Genomic DNA, 18,147 nt, shown 5'->3' on the forward strand with positions numbered 1-18,147 from the left:
TAGGTGCAAAGTATACTTTAAAGGGGAACTTCAGCCTAAACAAACATACTATCATTAAGTTACATTAGTTATGTTAATTCAAATAGATAGGCAATATAATCTTCCACGCTCCCTGTTCTAAAAGAACAGGCAAATGTTTGTGATTTCATTGGGGCAGCCATCTTTTTTATGGGGACAGCCACCTTTTTGGTTGGAGGTGATAGGGAGCTTGAAACACAGTTCCAACTGTCCTGTGTCCTGATCACCCCTCCCAGTTGCATGTGCGTTGCATGTGTTAGGCTTCAAATCTCAAATTCAAAATAAATAAAAAAAATTGCACCAAAACAGCAGAAGGAGAACAACATCATCAGAAATCCCATCATGCTTTGCACAGCATTGGGGAAAAATGCCCAGGCAGTTTTCTTCTGTGCAGCTAAAAATGAGGCTTGGGTAAGAAAAACAAAGTTCTGATGCTGTGAAACTGTAAGGGCCCATTCACACTAGAAATCGCTAAACGCTAACGCAAAACGCTGAGCGTTTTTCTGGCGTTTTTTCCCAGCGTTTTTTCACTGTATAGAGAGCGTTTTTCCAGCGATTAGCGTTTTGCGTTTTCTAGTTCAATTCAAATACTTTTATTGAAACGCTAATTGCTCCAGAATCGCTCAGAAAACGCTGCATGCAACGCTTTTGCGTTTCAGCAAATCGCTAAACGCTTAGATGAGAACACTTCCATACACTTTCATTGTGCACACGTTTTTCAAATCGCTAGCGATTTTCAGCAAAGCTGAAATCGCTCTGAAAACGCACAAGTGTGAATGGGCCCTTAAAGAAACACCAAGCCTTTTCAGTGCTGCTGAGTAGATTTTTCGTCTGGAGGTTCACTTTAAAGTCAGCTTTGCTTTAAGGTACTATAGCAGGATTAGGTTACCTCTAGGAATGACATGTTGTTTCAGGAGAAATGTCATCAGTTGTTCAATTATTAATTATCCTCATGCAAGGACACTGCTCCACAATTTACTGAGAACATTTAGAATTTCCGGTACAGGAATGCCTATTGCTGCCATGCTAGACTTAGATTAATTGTGCTGGAAACAGCCATACAGTTCTGCATTATTCTTATAATAAGCCTTAGCGCTGTTGCTGTTTCTGGTGCTTTTGGTGCCCCAGGCAAGAAACTTTTTGTCACCAGCCCCCTTCTCTGTTATGTTTAAGAATTTCATATGTTATAAGAATTTCATAAAGCACAGTCAGTACGATTAGCTCTTTGGTGCCCTCTCCTGCAGGTGTCACCCCAGGCATCTGCCTGGTTGGCCTATGTGTAAAAACTGCCCTGATAAGACATATAGCTTTTTCTGACAGCCCCATAACAAATTACATTCCATATCTTTCACTGATGAGAGCTAGCATGCCTTAAACATTTTCATCCAAGTTGGATACATGGCTATATATTTTAGGTCATATTTTGTAGATTTGCAGATAGGGTTATTTCCATTAGAAAAAAGCAATTGCATACGCAATTGTGCTGCCATGCAATCATGTTTCTGTCTATTTCTACTACCCACGATTGTACCGCTATTATCCATTGGGTACAAGCACAAATGCATGAAAATTGTGCATGCTGGCGATTGCGATTTGGGGAAAAACTAATTACATTAGTGGAAAAACAGCACAGCAATATATACATGTTAACTGAAGTGCTGGCTGTTGTCATTGGCAAAAGAGGCGCGATCCAATTTTTTTATCGTATCTCGCCCAGTGGAAAAGAGCCCTTAGCCATTTGGGCAAAAGAAAATGATTTGCATGGCTTTGCCCTCTATCCTTGAAGCATGATTGAATTTTGTCTTTGCGTTTTGGATTTTTTTTAGTTTCCTATGGAAATAACACACATTCACACAGACATACAATTTGTTTCTGTAAGACTATGCAAGTAATGCTTTATAAAGACAATTGGCTTATGGAGCCATAATCATATTAGAGAAAGCATTTCAAAATGATCAGGTAAAACAGGAACTATAAAAAATGTACCTTGCTTGTCAAGAATGTTTTACTCGACGAACCAGCAGTTCAGCCACTAAATCATCACTAAGGCATCCGACTGGCAGCAGACCGCGTAGTTTATAAGGTAGTCTGGCAACTGCAGTGCCAGTGATGAGCTATGTCTAGACACGTATTCAGCCTGTTTCTTCCTAAGCAGAAGCTCTGTGCAATAGTATACATAGGCATTACACCAATCAGCCACCAGAGGAAAACTACAATTAAGTGCAGTGAATTACATCCCCTTACCATGGCACCTGTCAAGGTGTGGGATGTATTGGGATGCACTGTCATTTCTTGAAGGTGATGTGTAGGAAGCAGGGAAAATAGCCATGCACTAAGATCTAAGCAACTTTGACATATGAAGACAAATAGGACAGAGCATTACCAAAGTGGCAGGTCTTCAGAGTTATTTACATTATGGGGTGGTTACTAGTACATACTTTAAATGGTCCAAGGAAGGACTTTTGGTGGAACGGTGACAGGGACATGGCTATACACATAGAGGGGTTGATTCACAAAGGTTACTTATTTTTCACCTTAACTGTAAGGAGTGCTAATGCAGGAGATAAACTAATAAGGAGAGATAATTCATAACATAGATAAGGAGAGCTAAACCATGATTGAAGTCAGTTAAGGAGAGTTATACAATGAATTAAGTCAGTTAAAGAGGAACTCCAGCCTAAAAGGTGCCCATACACTCGTCAGATTGGCAGCAGACAGATAAGAAATGCATCTGATGATCTATCTGATGCGTTTTTAGAACATTTTTTACCAGGATTGAAATCTATTGAAATTCGATCTGATGGCATTTTTCTGCCATCAGATTTCCATTAAGGCCAATGCAAACTGATAAGCAATCTCATCAGATCGACCTAAATTTTCCACCCTGCCAGTTCGATGGAAATCCATCGAAATCGATCGAAATCGGCCATCGATCGGTCGATTGGCCAACCAATTTACAATCGATCGATCGATCGATCGGTCAGCCAGAAAATCGGCTGAGTGTATGGGCCCCTTAAACAAACATACTGTCATTAAGTTACATTAGTTATGTTAATTAAAATAGATAGGTAATATAATCTCTTACCCACACTGTTTTAAAAGAACAGGCAAATGTTTGATTTCATGATGGCAGCCATCTTTTTGGTTGAAAAGAGGTGACAGGGAGCATGAGACACAGTTCCAACTATCCTGTGTCCTGAACACCTCTCCCAGTTGCTAGGCAACGTGAATAACAACATAGAAAATCCCATCGTGCTCTGCACAGCATCAAAGAAAAAAAGCCTGGGCTTTTTTTCTTTGATGGGTGTAGCTTAGCTAAAAATGCAGCTATAAATTATGCTTTGGTAAGAAAAACAAAGTTCTGATGCTGTGAAACTGTTAAAGAAACACCAGGCCTTTTCAGTTCTGCTGAGTAGATTTTTAGTCCGGAGGTTCACTTTAAGGAGAGCTAAACCATGATTTAAGTCAGCTAAGGAGCGTTATACTGTACAATGAAATTTGTCAATAAAGGAGAGCTAAGCCATGAGTTAAGTCAGTCAAGGAGAGCTAAATCATGAGTTAATTTAGATAAGGAGAGCTAAACAATGAGTTAAGTCAGTTAGGAAGAGTTAAATCATGAGTTAAGTCATTTAAGGAGAGATAAAATGTGAGTTAATACATAAGGTGAGATAATTTAACCGAAAAGCTTTCAGGCCCATTGTGACTGAAAGCTAGTCTATTTTAGTCTGATCCCACTGAAGAGCTACTGTAGCACTAGCAGAAGTCACTGAAATACCCAATGCTGCCTATGTGAGACAGGTATTAGGCCTCATTCACTTCATACGTGCTGCCGTGCGAATTTTGGCAGTGCATATGGTGTGCAACACGCAAGCATGGCAGAAGAGCAGACAGCTTGATTTACTAAACCGTGATAACTGAAATATCACACTTTATCAAAGATATCACACCTGATCAAAGTTAACACGCCTTATCAGAGTAGCATAGGGAGTGCTACGAACCCGCAGGGCCTCAGGGCAGTACGAGTGCCATTGCCAATTAGCAGGCGTAAGTTTGTAGCACTCGCTATTCTACTCTGATAAGGCGTGTTCACTTTGATAAGGTGTGATATTTGAGTTATCACGGTTTAATGAATCAAGCCCAATGTGCGCTGTGCTGCATTGTGCTATCGCAGTGCTGCATGCATTTTTTTGGACCAAGCACAGGGGCGCAGATGGCGTGCGATCATGGGCATTGCGTTCTGATCACATGGCCATTGGCCAGTCTGCGTCAATGATGTGAACAAGCGCAGAACTACTGCGCCTGCGCAGTCCACTCCGGCCCATCGCCGGGGACCGGGACGGACCTGCGGCGAACGGCTGCGGGCAGAGCTGCGGCGAGGGACATCCTGAGAGCTTGGGGCTGGAGGAAGCCCCCGGTAAGTAGCGCTTATTTTATGTAAATCTCCCTGATGACTCCTTTAAGTTCCTGACAGTCTGAGCCAATTTGGGGAGGAACTTACCAGTGTGTTTTTGCTGTGTGGGTAACCAAATGTCCTGAGGAAACTCACACAAACTCAGGGAGAACATACAAACTGAGCGCTGATAGTATCCTGGCCCTGTTTACGTACAAGCAACACATGAGCATCAGAACTGGACCAGGACGGAATGGAAGAAGATGGCAATGTCTGATGAATCATTTATTCATTGGCCTTCATATGCCCCAGATCTTCATCTGGTGGAGTCCATGCTTTGATGGGTCAAAGCTGTTTTGGCAGCAGAAGGGGACCTAATCGATATTAGGAAGGTGGTTTAATGTTTGTAGTGATCACCCTATAGTGCTCATTACTGGACTAGTTTATTTTAGGTTGTTAATAAAGTATTGTAGAAAATCATTATGGGATCATTACAAAAAAAAAAAAAATCAAAGATGCTGGGTATTTATCACAAATCCATCTACAACCAGATTAAAATGTACCAGAGATGGGGGATTAGGATAAGATATACATACCTGGGGCTTCCTCCAGCCCCTTCTGGCCTGATTCGCTTCCACAGCGTCCACTTCTTTCTCTCCATTTGCCAGTTACTGGCCCTGGAAAATCCGTCAGTCAGGGCCACTCCCCATTCTCACTCCCATTGCCGGGAGCGTTCTGCACCTGCACAGTAGTACTGGACAGGCGCAGAATGCTCCAGGTGATGTGAATGCAGCGGGAGCCTGCACATAGCCGTGCATGCGCAGTTGGCCCCGGACTGGAGGCCTTTCCGGGGGCCAGTAGCGGCTGAACGGACAGGGAGAAGAGGACGCCGTGGGATCGATAAGGCCGGAGGGGGCTGGAGGAATGTAAATATACAAGTATGTATATTTTATTCCTAATCTTAGGTACCCTTTAAGGCATTTCCATCTGCGCAATTTAGCCACGTTTTTGGAAATGCAACACAATGTGATGCGCAGGGACATAAGAAAGTGCATAGACTTCATTGGTATGCATGGAAAAAAACAGAACATTTATATTGCTCTTTTCTCCCAGCAGACTCCCACCAGAGCTGCAGCCACTTAAAAGGAACCCGAGGTGAGAGACATAAGGAAGCAGACATATTTAATTCCCTTTAAACAATACCAGTTGCCTGGCAGTCCTGCTGATCTGTCTAGTCAGTAGAGTCTAAATTACACCTGAAACAATTTAGAGTCTATGCCTAAAAGTGTTAGAGGCAGAGAATCAGAAGGACGGCCAGGCAATATGTATTATTTAAAAGGAAATAAACATGTCAGCTTCCATATCCCTCTCACCTCGGGTTCCCTTTAAGCCGTGCTCCATGCTGGGCAACCAGGATCACTTAGGAGCCTTGCCCAAAGACTACTTACTGATTAGCGTACCGGCTAGTGCCAGGATTTGAACCTTGGTCAAAGGTCTCACATCCCACATCAAAGCCAACAGCCTTACCAGTACGTTATATGCGTAAAAGCACCCTAAGGCTGGACTTAACCTTGTTATACATGCATTGATTTTTCTGATGGATTTCTGATCATTTTGACTACTTAGGATGAATCTGCCACTAATCTATTGCTTCAACATATCCAGTCAATCCCCCTTTATCAAGCTTGTGCAGCAGTGAATAGATCAAGAGTCAGACTGGACATGTTGGAAAATCTCTGTCTGAGAGGTGTAAAGCAAGAGAGTTGGGGGATCGATGGTCCATAGTTCTGCTGAAATCTACTGAAATCTAGTTTGCCATATAGGGTAGGAATCAATCACTATTCTATCAAAATTCCAGTCAGATGAACCGGCTTGGCATATCGAGCCATAATTGATCCGTGTATGGCTTTTGGTTAGCCTTGCTATACTTCCTGATCACAAGCCTCTCTCCACCGAGGAAACCAATGTGCATAGGTGTGTGATGATATACTTTCAATACTTCCACCCTGCCCTCCGCCCCAGTTCAGGACCAGGAAATTAACATGTATAAATACATCAGAGGGCAATATAAAATATAAAAGCTTGGCGGATGAGCTGTTTGTCCCTAGGCCTTCTCAAAGGACTAGAGGACATGATCTGTGCATGGAGGAAAAATGTTTTAGCCATTTATTTAGGAAAGGGTTCTTTACAGTAAGAGTCAGGGGCGTAGCAATAGGGGGTGCAGAGGTTGCGACCGCATCGGGGCCCTTGGGCCAGAGGGGCCCCGAGAGGCCATCCTTCAACTGCAGTATTAGCTCTCTATTGGTCCTGTGCTCATAATAATCACTTCTATAGATACTTTGAATAGTGGTAATCATTAACTAGCTGTTCCCCATCCCCTTCTTGCACCTCTGACACTGTAGTTGCCATTGGCAGGTTTTGGTGCGCCGTATCAATTGTTATGTATAAAGTGCTTTGGGGGCCCCATTGTAAAACTTGCATCGGGGCCCTCAGCTCCTTAGCAGTGGCGTATGGTAAGAGTGATTAAGATGTGGAATGCATTGCCACAGGAAGTCGTTATGGCAAACTCTATACCTGCATTTAAAGGGGGCTTAGATGCTTTCCTTGCGTTGAAAGACATCCATGGCTACAATTACTAGGTAATGCCTAATGATGTTGATCCAGGGATTTTATCTGATTGCCATCTGGAGTCGGAAGGAATTTTTTTCCCTTTTGGGGATAATTGGACCTTGCCTTGTAAGGGTTTTTCGCCTTCCTCTGGATCAACAGGGATATGTGAGGGAGCAGGCTGGTGTTGTACTGTGTTCTCTGGTTGAACTCGATGGACATATGTCTTTTTTCAACCCAAATAACCATGTAACTATGAAACCAATCGTGCAGGGCAAGGCAAAAAAGAGGCCAAGCATACATTTCTAGGTAGTGGAGAGCAATAGGGGATAAATCTATAAAGGTGGACATACATCAGGTGTCTTGGAAGCCGATCGACCATCTGATTCGATTATTATAATCGGATGAAAATCAGGGCCATCAAGAGCATGTCAATCGACGATGCGAACAATGTCAGGTCGAAATTGGTCTTATGTATTGATCGGACATGCTGCAAGATGTATGGCCTACATGCTCGATCAGGTGTAACGGTGATAGCGGCGTGCAAGAGTGACACTAGGGAAACATCTGTCAATGATGTGGCTCTTCAGCCCATATTATTAATGAATTGTTTCTGTAACAATCATTTTTTTTAACCTGTCAAACCAAACATTTATCAATTATTTTTACAAAATTGTTTCAGCACAATGGCAGATACGTCTGTGCAGTTCAGCAGGCTGCGCGCTCGCCTATGTACTTGTGACATATTGGCCGCTCTGGCCGCACTCCCGGCCGCTACCAGAACACAGTGCATGCGGGCTCACATGCTGTCAGTGATGTGGGCACATGCCCACAGCGTTCTAGCGTCCACCATGAGCATGGCTGCGGCGGCCAAGATGTCACAAGTGCATAGGTATGTGCGCAGGAGCGGCGGCCATTGCACTGAACTACTTACGGGTGAAGACTGGTGACCCGGTGAAGAGTTGAGGCCCTGTCCTTTTCTGAGTAAATGGGTGCAATTGGGGTGAAAAAGAGGACACAGTCTGTGTCCCATATGTTTTACACATGAAAGTAGGTACATCCTTTTATTAACACCTGTCGCCTCGGATATCCTTTTACGATGAACATCTTTAGAAATCAAAATATTTGGTTGCGTGGTGTATTGTAGTGTAAGCAACAATTTCCCAAAATGTCCCCTCAGCCTTATTTGCCTAATTACCTTATCCCTATGTGCCATAACCCACCACCTAATATGTGAAAATACCCTTCACCTACTACCTGTTACTACTTGTAACCCACACCTGTCAACCACTCATTACCCACTACCTGTCACCACCCACCACATACTATCTTCCACTACATGCTCTACATATCAACCAATACCATTCACCCAGCAGCCACTACTACCTGTTACTACCTGCCACCAACCATTGGTCACTAATACCCCACTACTTGCTACCCACCCAATACTTACTGTTTACCACTACACTTTACCCTCTACCTGCCACTAACCACCACCAACTATGTGCCAATACTTGTCACCCACCAGCTGTTAACACATGTTACTCATTACCTGTCACTAATTGCCACCCACTATGTGCCACTACCCCTTATACACTACCTGTCACTAATTGTCACCCAATATCTGTCACTACCCATCACTCACTATGTGTTACTACCTGTCTTGCACCTGATGCTGGCTCCATCCATCCATTGGATGCTGCTGCTCCACCGCAGCAGTGACACCTCTGGTTTAGCTCCTTCATGATGCCAGCCACTAAACTGGAAGTAAGGGCCACCGCAGCCAGATTATTTTGACCAGCCCTGCCCAGGAGTCGGGACCAACCACAGAAATTAACACTACTGCACCTTCTGAACTGGAACACCTTGGTCAGCACTGACAGATGTCAACAATTGGGATCCTCAGCAGTGTCAGCCAGCACTGCAGGTTTATATGAAGAACTGGGTCATCACCGCTGGACCTTCGCCTCCCTCTGCCCTCCTCAACCATGTCTTCTTAGGGATGACAGATGATTGGCAAGTGCGACTGGTGGCGCGTAGTATGGCAGCCTCGATTCTTGGCTTTCGGACATTACCCCCCCCCCCCTTCCAGAACCTGTATGAGCCAAATCCAATTCCGTGTACAACCCCCCCCCCCCATTTGTACTTGCCGAAATAAATGATTCTGATTCTGTCACCCGCAATTTTCTACAAGGCACTATCTTCCAATAATTATCACCCACTGTCAGACTCTACCCGACATCTATCTGCCACTACTTGTCAGACTCTGTCTGTCATTACATGTTAACCACTATCTGCCAATAGCCACTACCCACTATTTGACACTTCAGGCCACCCACTGTCTGGCACTATCCATCACCTGCTATCTGCCATTAGCTTTCACCCTCTGTCAACCACTACCAGTTACCCACTGCCACTACCAGTCATAGATTAGAGGCATTATGGGCAGTCAGCCGAGGTGCTTTGGATATTTTGGGATCCATGCAACACCTGTGTAAAACTTGCAGAGGATAGCATTTTTATTAAGAAAATGTATTCTATTGTTTGTATTACTACTTGTATTTTTATCCTATAAAAATTCAGTTTTTATAATTATAGAAGTGATTGTGCTGCAAAAGTGTATGTGTGCTGGTGGTTGGAATGACACATAGGGCTTGATTCACTAAGACAAATAGCACATCTTATCAAAGTTAGCAGGCCTTATCAAAGTTAACACGCCTTATCAGAGTAGCATAGAATCAGAATCAGAATCAATTTTATTTCGCCAAGTAAGTTTGCACCTACAAGGAATTTGTCTTGGCAGTTGCTTAACAAATGCAAACAAAAACAATACAAGGACAGACAGTGTGTATATTACAAGTCAAGGACATTTATGCAAGTATAGTGGCAGTAAGCAATGTGAGAATTGTTAATTTACAGTTCTGTGCTGATTACTATAAAGTCCTAGCAGCTCTAACGTGGTTCAGCATTAAGTATCGCTTGAGGAAAAAAGCTGTTCCTGTGTCTGGAGGTTTTGGTAGCGATTGACCGGAATCTTACTCCCGAAGGCATGCGCTGGAAGATGGAGTGAGCTGGGTGTGAGGGGTCAGAGGCAATTTTGGTTGCTCTCTTTCTGCACCTGCTAGCGTAAAGATCCTGCAGGGAAGGTAAGCTACAGCCAATTATCCTTTCCGCTGTTCGGATGATGCGCTGCAGCCTCCCCTTTTCTAATGCTGAGCAGGAGCTGAACCATACAGTCATAGATGATGTTATGGTGGATTCGATGATTGCAGTGTAGAACTGCACCATTAAATTTTGAGGTAGGCCAAACTTTTCAGCTGCCGTAGATGGTACATCCTCTGTTGCGCTTTCTTGACAATAGTGGCCGTATTGTTATCCCATTTTAGGTTGTGTGAGATTGTGGACCTAAAAAACTTGAATGACTAGCGAACTTATGCCTGCTAATTGGCAATGACGAGAGCTCCACTAGTCCTACCCTGAGCCCCTGCGGGTTGGTAGCGCTCACTATGCTACTCTGATAAGCAGTGGCATAGCTATGGAGCTATGGGCCCTGGTGCAAGTTTTACGTTGGCCTCCCCCCCCCCCCCCCCAGCACTCTGTGTAACACTTGATACAGCGCAACAAAACCTGCCAAGGTCATCTACTGTATTAGAGGTGCAAGTAGGGCAGGGGTGCCAAATAGGTAGATCACGACCGCCTATTTGGTAGATCGCAGTCATGTAACATTTTGTGGCTGGCAGCTGGCAGAATCTGCTGCCAGCCGCAGGCCAATCAAAACAAGAAGCGGAGAGGATAGGGGCGGTACAGCAGGAGAGGAGGATACGGCCGCGACGTCATAGCTGAGGGCGGCGCTGGGCCTGGGCACAATGCGTCAATGCACGCTGCTCGCCGCCCCCCTTCGCTCGCCGGACTCCGGAGGCACTCGCAGTGCGGCTGATGGAGGGGAGACCAGGAGGAGCCCCAGACACCGCCGCTGGAACTGGAGGGAGGTGAGTGGCCCCTACGCCTACCTACACTATACCTGGCTAATTATACTCAAGGCACCACACCTTACTACTCCATACCTGGCTAACTATACTGAAGGTCCCTGCACCTAACTACACTATACCTGGCTAACTATACTGAAGGTCCCTGCACCTAACTACACTATACCTGGCTAACTATACTGAAGGTCCCTGCACCTTACTACTCCATACCTGGCTAACTATACTGAAGGTCCCTGCACCTAACTACACTATACCTGGCTAACTATACTGAAGGTCCCTGCACCTAACTACACTATACCTGGCTAACTATACTGAAGGTCCCTGCACCTAACTACACTATACCTGGCTAACTATACTGAAGGTCCCTGCACCTTACTACTCCATACCTGGCTAACTATACTGAAGGTCCCTGCACCTAACTACACTATACCTGGCTAACTATACTGAAGGTCCCTGCACCTAACTACACTATACCTGGCTAACTATACTGAAGGTCCCTGCACCTAACTACACTATACCTGGCTAACTATACTGAAGGTCCCTGCACCTAACTACACTATACCTGGCTAACTATACTGAAGACCCCTACACCTAACTGCACTATACCTGGCTAACTATACTGAAGGTCCCTGCACCTAACTACACTATACCTGGCTAACTATACTGAAGACCCCTACACCTAACTGCACTATACCTGGCTAACTATACTGAAGGTCCCTGCACCTAACTACACTATACCTGGCTAACTATACAGAAGGTCCCTGCACCTAACTACACTATACCTGGCTAACTATACTGAAGGTCCCTGCACCTAACTACACTATACCTGGCTAACTATACTGAAGGTCCCTGCACCTAACTACACTATACCTGGCCAACTATACTGAAGGTCCCTGCACCTAACTACACTATACCTGGCTAACTATACTGAAGGTCCCTGCACCTAACTACACTATACCTGGCTAATTATACTGAAGGTCCCTGCACCTAACTACACTATACCTGGCTAACTATACTGAAGGTCCCTGCACCTAATTACTCTATACCTGGCTAACTATACTGAAGGTCCCTGCACCTAACTACACTATACCTGGCTAACTATACTGAAGGTCCCTGCACCTAACTACACTATACCTGGCTATCTATACTAAAGGCACATACACCTAACTACTCTATACCTGGCTAACTATACTGAAGGCACCTACACTTAACAACACTATACCTGGCTAACTATACTGAAGGCACCTACACCTAACCTAACTACACTATACCTGGCTAACTATACTGAAGGCCCCTACACCTAACTACACTATACCTGGCTAACTATACTGAAGGTCCCTGCACCTAACTACACTATACCTGGCTAACTATACTGAAGGCACATACACCTAACTACTCTATGCCTGGCTAACTATACTGAAGGCACCTACACCTAACTACACTATACCTGGCTAACTATACTGAAGGCCCCTACACCTAACTACACTATACCTGGCTAACTGAAGGCCCCTATACCTATCTACCTATACTGAGGACATGTATACCTGCTACCTAAATGTTGGTAGATCTCCTGGACTCGGCAAATTTTAAAGTAGCTCGCAAGCCGAAAAAGTGTGGGCACCCCTGAAGTAGGGGTTGGGTAACAATTTGTTAATGATTACTACTATTCAGAGCATCTGTAGAAGTGATTATTACCACCACAGGACCAATAAACAGCTAATACTGTGGTTGAGAAGGGTCCCATGGGGTCCCTCTGGCCCAAGGGCCCCGATGCGGTCACTACCTCTGCAACCCCAATTGCTACACCACTGCTGATAAGGAGTGTTAACTTTGATAATGCATGCTAACTTTGATAAGGCCTGCTATTTGTCTTCGTGAATCAAGCCCCTTATCAGAGTTAACATGCCCTATCAGAGTAGCATAGTGAGCACTACGAACTTATGCCTGCTAATTGGCAATGATGAGAGCTCCACTCGTCCTTCCCTGAGTTCCTCTGTGAGTCAGTCAGTTATATAAATTATGCCATACACCATGTCAGTGCTTTACATGGTGCGTGGAATAATTAAAGGACCACTCCAGCAAAAAATGTAAGCAATTAAAATCTGACAGAACCAACAGGTTTTGTACTAGTCCATCTCCTCATGAGGGATCCTCAAGGTTTTCTTTGTTTTTTCAAAGCATTTTCTCAAAATCTAACTGACAACGTAGTGTGCAAGTGAGTAGGGCTGGTATTTTACTATTTTGGCAGTTCAACTACCATTGAGGAAATGCTGCTGAAAACACAGAAAACCCTGATAACCCCCATGAGGAGATGGACTAGTCCAAAACCCATTGGTTCTGTCAGATTTTAACTGTTTACTTTTTTTCACTGGAGTGGTCCTCCAATGTACCTAATTAAGTATTCCATGTAATTCTGTAAAATGTCAGCACTACATAAATGCATAATAATAAAAATATTAACAAAAAAAACATTTTAGTCAGTTAGAATGAATTTAAGATTCTGATTGGTAACATTGTGTATTGCCCGAGCACACTATAGAGCCCCAGAAGGACTTTAAAGAGAACCCGAGGTGTGTTTAAAGAATGTTATCTGCATACAGAGGCTGGATCTGCCTATACAGCCCAGCCTCTGTTGCTATCCCAAACCCCACTAAGGTCCCCCTGCACTCTGAAATCCCTCATAAATCACAGCTGTGCTGTGAGGCTGTGTTTACATCTGTAGTGTCAGTCTCAGCTGCTCCCCCGCCTCCTGCAGAGCTCCGGTCCCTGCCCCCGTCCCTTCCCTCCAATCAGCAGGGAGGGAAGGGATGCAGGCGGGGACTGGAGTTTTGCAGGAGGCGGGGAGAGCAGCAGACTGACACTATAGAGATAAACACAGCCAGCTCTGACAAGCTGTTTGTCAGCAGCGTGGCTGTGATTTATGGAGGGATTGCAGAGTGCAGGGGGACCTTAGGGGGGTTTGGTATAGCAACAGAGGCTGGGCTGTATAGGCAGATCCAGCCTCTGTATGCAGATAATATTCTTCAAACCCACTTCGGGTTCTCTTTAAAAATGATCTAATTTATTTATAGAAAATCTAAACAGATCACGATGTTAATGAAAGAGGTTACAAAACTTCTCAGCGATGGGCAGGAAACTGGCATCCTGAAAAGCTGAAGGGTTCAGTCAGGCCATTGTGCCAGTTCTATTTGCCTGCTGCTGTTCAGTGAACTGTCATGCATAACTAATGTCAAAGCGATGCTTTCTATGACTACAGCAAGACCAAGGAAGGCACCTCTCCAATGAAGCAGTGTCTGTGTTCCAGGGCAGCAATTTTCTGCATCCCTCCTCAGACTCTTTGTTCTTTATCTTTCCCCACCTTCCAATGTTCGCAGAAAATGAGCAGCCCCAGACATACCCCCGCTGCCACGCCATGACAAAGCACACTTCCCAGCCAGACCAAGAAACCTGCATCTTTTACAATCAAATCATCATGGCAATCTGCATATTCCCCCAGCTTATCATCACTTCTTAATGACAATCCAATTGGTGATCTATACTAACCAATACTTTAATCACGTATGTGCCAACCTATATAAGCATTTAGATTTCCATGTACAGTATATCGCTTATATATAAAAACACAAAATACAATTCAATTTCAATCATTCTTAAATGACTAGCATACTAATAAGGCAGAATGATCTAATCCGCTAGCATCAAAGAAGTGCAGAAATCAAGAGGTATCGCCACCCTGTAGAATGCCATGTTTCAGAATCAGCAATCATTTGAGTTTCATGGGTCAAAGACGTAAAATAAAATTGTAACTATGTCATTCAGAGTGATATTAAAACTTGTATATAAAATATATAAAAACACATAATCCCTGTCTCTGGGCCATGCAGTGCATTGTGTATGTGTGGACTGTGCTAGCAGCAATTCATCCGACAACAGGTGATGCAGTCATAATGGCATCTATCTATGCATCATTGATTGGACTTGCAAAAAACGATGTCATTTAATGAAGATAAGATAAAAGATCTCTTGAGAGTTTCTGACAACAATCTTACAGGACAATTTCACTTCTAAATGATTTCTATGTAAACATACTGTAAGAATGAAGAGCACGAGTTATGGGTGATGGAATTGATTGCAGTGCTGAGCAGGCAAGAGAGAGGTCACTCAGATAGACAGTGACAGAGAAGCAGGACATACTTTGGCGTGCGATAAGTGATTTGTCACTGTGTCATACATGCCATACATGTTAAACAGGATGATTAGGTAGCCACCCCCACAGCTGCAGGTGCCATTAGAAAGGCAGGGCTGGATGCTGCGTGGGACTAGATAGATGCAGTCACAGATTCTAAAGCTTCTATTATTCTGAGCATGCGTCTTTCATTCTACCAAGCCTACCATGGCTTGAGCCTTTCTTTGTCTGCCACCTGCTTCTCAACAAACAGCTGATCTTTCATACTCTTCAGCATGACACACGGCATAAAAGAAATGGCCCAATATTCTGTAAAGGCCTCCTATTCTACTGCCTGGATGAGATAAACCTTTAACATAAGACTGCAACAGTTACGTTCAGCCACATCCCTAATGATCTGATCTGTCTTGTTTACAGGTGAAATAAAAGACCAGCATTATAATGACAGTATAGAGGAAGACCACAATCTGCTTAATTCCCCAGCAGATTGGAAATGTCAGCACCTGCAGTGTATCTCTCCCTGCATATTCCTTGAACATCTGTGCTGCATTTTATCCTCACTGTAAAATCAGACAAGTGGAAGTTACATGGATCACTAGGTTTTATATTCAGAGGCCTAATGAAAAGAGATCTGTTTTAAAAATAACCCCTGGCTTTATGTACTAATGGCAGTAAATCTTTCCAACAATGGTCCCTGGAGGATGATTCCTCTTGTGTGCCCTTGCCTCTCAGACAGGGTACAGCTGATATTTTACAACCACCCGAGCATGGTTTTAAATTATAGATGACTGCAATGAAATAGAGGCCTTCACTGCATAGGAATGCTGATGCAAGACGGTATTTTTGAATGTAACTTTCCTTCTGCATGAGCTGCATTGGCAAAGTGCTGGCTGACATCAGACATGCATCCTGCCAAGTCAGCCTGCCAATCCTCTATCTGCATTCTTGCTGCTTCTCTCAAACATACTTAAGTGTATTAAGTGTCACTCATCCTGAGTGCTATCGTGTGCCACCACGGTAACGGGTATAGATGGCACTACACTTAATGTATTCAGTATTTCAGAGAAGCAGAAATTCCCTACACTTGCTCATAGTTGCATGGATATCTTTCTGATCTGTCAGTGTATATCACTGGTGCACTGCGGGCATTATGCGCCCCAGGCAGGGGTGGATGGGTAGATGCACTGCAGCGATGGAAGGCAGCAAAGCTCTGTGTGTGTGTGTGTGTGTGTGTGTGTGTGTGTGTGTGTGTGTGTGTGTGTGTGTGTGTGTGTGTGTGTTTGTGTGTGTACTACACCAATCAGCTCACATAAGCGCTGGGATATAGTCACACAGGCAGAAGTTCCCTGGCGTGGGTCATATATTATGTCAGTGTACCGTAAGGCACTGCAATGCAGACAAGCAGTGTCCAGGGATTTGGTCACTAGAGGCAGATTGCAACTTAGAAACCTGTAACAAGCTTATTATGTACTTAGAAAGACTTGTTCTGTGCCCACAAAGGGAAAACGGCAATGCTTTCAACAAATATATGGAAGGCGGATAGAATCACATAGTTTCTGTGAAAATAAAGAAAATGTAACTTGTGCTGTTTGTAATGGGCAGGTTACTGCTTCAGATTGGAAATCCTGCCAGGAGTGTCAGTACAAAAAGATCCTGATGTACTATGCCTTAGTAACAAAAGAAATGAGCTATTAGAGACAATTAGATGGGTGAGCACAGAAGGCAGCAGCAGCCGAGGAATACAAAAGAGGTCTGGAGGAAGAAACAGCCCTACGTATGAAGATTCCATGTCATTTACTACAAAGACAGCTCTACATACAGCACAAAAAGAACAGAGATCAGATCTGATGTGGAAAACAGAAAAATAAAATCACAGGTGGCTGCAGGGATGCTCAGTGCTGTGCTGCCTCAATCATCATTATAAGGGTTAAGCTATAAACATGAAATGACAATCAAGGCATCAGGACCAGTCACATTCTGCTTCTCATGTACTTCACATATGACACTTTCCTCTACATGTAGCATTATGGAGACTGTATAGAATGGTGCTATGTATTATAGCGATACTGTAGCCATATGTGTGCACTGTCCATCTTTCTTCCCCCCTGGATGTGGCCAGCAACAGACTGTACTCACCGCACTGCTCTGTCTCCGGCTGCAGCCCTCACAATGCTCGGATCGCTTTGATCAGCTGAGGCTTGGCAGCAGCAGGGAAGAAGCCAGCACCGCCCATATTAGCATAGCCACACCACACACCATTCAAAAGAGGCCTAAAGGAAACAGGCAGTTGTACAAAGTTTCCATGTCATTTTCTACTAAGACAGGTGCAGAGGTAGCTGCAAAATAAGGATGACCAATGAGGTGAAAAACAGGAAAATGAATGAAACATAGAAACATTGCGCTGAGCAAGGATCCAACACTGTACTGAATAAACCATGGACCATGAAGGCTGGTATAGCTCAGGGGCAGCACAGTGGCATGGGGCAGCACGGTGGCATAGTGGTAAGTGCGCTAACCACTATGGTTAGCCATCTCGCCTTGCAGTGCTGGATCCCCGGTTCGAATGCCAGCCAGGTCAACATCTGCAAGGAGTTTGTATGTTCTCCCCGTGTCTGCGTGGGTTTCCTCCGGGCACTCCAGTTTCCTCCCACATCCCGAAAACATACAGATAAGTTAATTGGCTTTCCCCTAAAATTTACCCTAGACTGTGATACATACATAGACATAAGATTATGGTAGGGATTAGCTTGTGAGCCCCTCTGAGGGACAGTTAGTGACAAGACAATATATACTCTATACAGCGCTGCGTAATATGTCGGCGCTATATAAATGCTAAATAATAAATAATAATAATATTAATTGCTCAGGGTGCAAAGCCCCACGCGTCCGGGGCTCCACATTCTGGCTATCCCAGCCTGCATAGGAGACAAGGGGTTAAAGAGGCTCAGGAGGGGGATCCC

General features: G+C 44.2%; 1 protein-coding gene across 4 annotated transcripts in view; it reads right to left on the bottom strand.

Annotated features, from left to right (window-relative positions):
* The window catches only part of MAP2 (microtubule associated protein 2), a 468,156-nt gene extending 450,793 nt beyond the window's left edge, over positions 1-17,363 (bottom strand). For all 4 annotated transcript variants that reach the window (XM_068245203.1, XM_068245205.1, XM_068245199.1 and 1 more), the window contains exon 1: positions 17,324-17,363. The gene's annotated coding sequence lies outside the window, so the exon portion shown is untranslated. The remainder of the gene's footprint in view (positions 1-17,323) is intronic.
* Between the last annotated feature and the right edge of the window lie 784 nt (positions 17,364-18,147).

The sequence above is a fragment of the Hyperolius riggenbachi genome, chromosome 7 (assembly GCF_040937935.1).
Source record: "Hyperolius riggenbachi isolate aHypRig1 chromosome 7, aHypRig1.pri, whole genome shotgun sequence".
In the NCBI taxonomy this organism is placed as follows: domain Eukaryota; kingdom Metazoa; phylum Chordata; class Amphibia; order Anura; family Hyperoliidae; genus Hyperolius; species Hyperolius riggenbachi.